Below are 3,719 nucleotides of genomic sequence, written 5' to 3'. Positions count from 1 at the left end.
AAAAATAGAGCTTCATTCCAAAAGTCTATGAAAAAATCCATATAATTAAATAAAAGAACAGATATATGGAGAGTAAAGGTAGAAATTGTGGGATTTTATTTGTTCCCGGTAGTCGTGAGATGTCATCTTAGGTCTGACTCAGCCTCAGGTGTTGCTTCTCCTTTCCCCTCTCTGGCTCCCAAACAGAAAAAGAAAACATGATCGAGTCCAAAGTTTTATCCGATGTATCCAATCTCATCGATGCCAGAACGACACCACTTGGTTTGACAAGACCTCTATAGCTACGTGTCATACACTCCATCTTGAAGCAACATTGTCTCCTTTTTGGCATCAAGGTAGGGAGGAAAGAACTTGGCCGCCATTTGGCCTGAAGATGCAACAGATTGCGGGTGGAGGTTGGCCTGTCAACATGGCAATTGTAGGTCCACCGAAGCCACCAGCGATGTTGCTTGGATCCCTATCGTCTGCCTCAAACTCCATGCTAAAAGGACTTATTTAGATCACGGGACGCCATCGCCATCGCCGAAAGCTCAAGTCCAATAAGGCACACCCGAGTGGAACAAGCCAAACTAGGATCATCCACCATCAACCGTCGTCCCTTTCGCCTCCGCCACGAAAATAAAGGAGCAGGAGACTCCCATAGATGCTTGTTCGGCTGCCTCAACGGCTTGTTTAAGGGGGTGAGGTGGATTCACCATCTTCCTCCTTTGTCCACCATGGAGGCGGTGTGGAAGGTGACGACGACGACGACCACCGGGTGCTACCCGTGAGCTCTGATAGTTGCTTCCCCAACACATAACATGAGTCATCGGCACAAGGTCAAACTCTGACACCGGGTCAAATGATATGAAGATGATGACTCTGAACCTACTATACGCAGGAACAACCTGAGCCCACCTCTCGTCCCCGTCGGGGCGGTCGTGCTATTGAAGAAAAAAGAGAAAGGAGTCTGGGTAACGAGGCGCACACTCAACACGGAAGGAAAAAAAGGAGTCAAAGGGAATCCTCTATAACGCTAAGCCCCCTAGGTTTTAAGGGCCTACATTCAATTGAGGCTATCAATTTCGAATTGGGTGCTGGGTTTTGAACAAGTCCTCCTTCGGTCTAGGTGGGGCTGCATACTGTTGTGTGGGCCACCTTGTCAGTGGGTCTGCCCTGTGGGCCTAGCGTGTTAGTTGGAGGGGGGTTGATTGTTGATCTGTTCGCCTGGTGAATCCGTGGTGGGCGGCGTGGCGGCTGCGGGTTCTTCCCTGGCCGCATGTCGATTGGAGAGTTGGGTTGGTGCTTCGTAGTCCTAGGGAAGGGAGAAGGGGGTGAGCAGGTGGTGGGCGGTGGGACGGACGTTTCAGTTGTTCTGCGATGTCGTCCTCACTGCTGCTGGAGGTGGTCGCGCCGTTCGGGTGCTGCAGAGAAAAAACAACACGGCAAAGCGTGCAAAACACTTCTCGTATGTATTATATTGTACTATGTGACCCTTGCCATTAGGCTAGTGCCTAGTCCTTATGGAGACACCCAACTAGACGTATCTCCTGCTATTGATATTTCTCAGTAATAGCATATATGTATGTAAAAGCTCCGGATAAATATAAATGTGATGGCCGACCTAGCTCAGTGGTAGAGCGCGTGGCTTTTAACCACGTGACCGTGGGTTCGATCCCCACGGTCGACGCAAATCGGATGTATACCTTTTTTTTAATAACTATGAATATGAATATATACCGGCTGCTTGAACACTTGGGAAATTCCATCTTCAGTGTGGATTCATCCCATGGTTGGAGCAAATTTATTTCATTTTAGATGCAATCTCTTTTCTAATAACTATATAGTGTACTTGTTAAATACTTGCAAAATTCTATTTTTAGTGTGGTCGATCCCCGTTGGGAAATTCTATTTTTAGTGTGGATTCAATCCCCATGGTTGGCGCAGATTTATTTCATTTTTCATAAAAAAAAGTAATAATTTCATTTTGTGATGCATGCAATCTCTTTTTTTAATAACTAATATACTGGCCTGGTTGAATACTTGGGAAATTCTATTTTTAGTGTGGATTCGATCCCCATGTTGGCGCAAATTTATTTCATTTTGGGATGCAATTGCTTTAGTAATAACTATGAATATATAATATATTGGTGCGGTTGAATACTTGGGAAAAACTATTTTTAGTTTGTTTGGTCCCACAGTCAACGCCAATTTATTTGATCAAACCCTGAAAAAAAGGAACATACTAGATTGAAGCATACTCGTCTAACATAATATTCCGTGTAGCACTCTGATGTACTTTGAGATGCAACTTTTTTTCAATAACTATGAATATGAATATATACTGGCCTGCTTAAATACATGGGAAATTATGCAACCTTTTTTAATAACTATGAATATGAACATATACTGGCCTACTTGAACACTTGGGAAATTCGATCTTTAGTGTGGATTCGATCCCATGGTTGGCGCAAATTTATTTCATTTTAGATGCAATCTCTTTTCTAATAACTATGACTATATAGTGTCCTTGTTGAATACTTTCTATTTTTAGTGTGGTCGATCCTCGTTGGGAAATTCTACTTTTAGTGTGGATTCAATCCCCATGGTTGGCGCAGATTTATTTCATTTTTCTCAAAAAATTAATAATTTCATTTTGAGATGCAATCTCTTTTTTAATAACTATGAGTATACTGGCTTGGTTGAATACTTGGGAAGTTCTATTTTTAGTGTGGATTCGATCCCCTGATTGGCACAAATTTATTCTATTTTGCGATGCAATTGCTTTATTAATAACTATTAATATATAATATATTGGTGCGGTTGAATAGTTGGGGAAAACTATTTTTAGTTTGTTGGATCCACTGTCAACGCCAATTTATTTGATCAAACCCTGAAAAAAAAGGAACATACTAGATTGAAGCATACTCATCTAACATAATATTCCGTGTAGCACTCTGATGTATTTTGAGATGCAACATTCTTTTAATAGCTATGAATATGAATATATACTGGCCTGCTTGAATACTTGGGAAATTCCATCTTTAGTGTGGATTCGATCCCATGGTTGGCGCAAATTTATTTCATTTTAGATGCAGTCTATTTTCTAATAACTATGACTATATAGTGTCCTTGTTGAATACTTGCAAAATTCTATTTTTAGTGTGGTCGATCCCCGTTGGGAAATTCTACTTTTAGTGTGGATTCGATCCCCGTGTAGCACTCTGATGTATTTTAAGATGGAACCTTGTTTTTATGAATATGAATATATACTGGCCTGCTTGAACACTTGGGAAATTCCATCTTTAGTGTGGATTCGATCCCATGGTTGGCGCAAATTTATTTCATTTTAGATGCAATCCCTTTTCTAATAACTATGACTATATAGTGTCCTTGTTGAATACTTGCAGAATTCTATTTTTAGTGTGGTTGATCCCCGTTGGGAAATTCTATTTTTATTGTGGATTCGATCCCATGGTTGGCGCAGATTTATTTCATTTTTCACAAAAAAGTAATAATTTCATTTTGAGATGCAATCTCTTTTTTAATAACTATGAGTATACTGGCCTGGTTGAATACTTGGGATATTCTATTTTTAATGTGGATTCGATCCGCATGGTTGGCGCAAATTTATTTCATTTTGCGATGCAATTGCTTTATGAATAACTATGAATATATAATATATGGACGCTGATATCTACCACACGTGCGGCATAATAGTCATTCGCCCACACACCGTG

At 40.8% G+C, this 3,719-nt stretch overlaps 1 non-coding gene across 1 annotated transcript; it reads left to right on the top strand.

Moving 5' to 3' along the window:
- The first annotated feature begins 1,597 nt into the window (after nt 1–1,597).
- On the top strand, nt 1,598–1,669 carry TRNAK-UUU. The gene has a single exon. It is a non-coding gene; the product is annotated as a tRNA-Lys (tRNA).
- The last annotated feature ends 2,050 nt before the right edge of the window (nt 1,670–3,719 follow it).

This window comes from Triticum dicoccoides, chromosome 4B (genome assembly GCF_002162155.2).
Source record: "Triticum dicoccoides isolate Atlit2015 ecotype Zavitan chromosome 4B, WEW_v2.0, whole genome shotgun sequence".
In the NCBI taxonomy this organism is placed as follows: Eukaryota; Viridiplantae; Streptophyta; class Magnoliopsida; order Poales; family Poaceae; genus Triticum; species Triticum dicoccoides.
The sequence above is the reverse complement of the archived record's forward strand: the minus strand, read 5'-3'. Positions and strand labels throughout refer to the sequence as shown.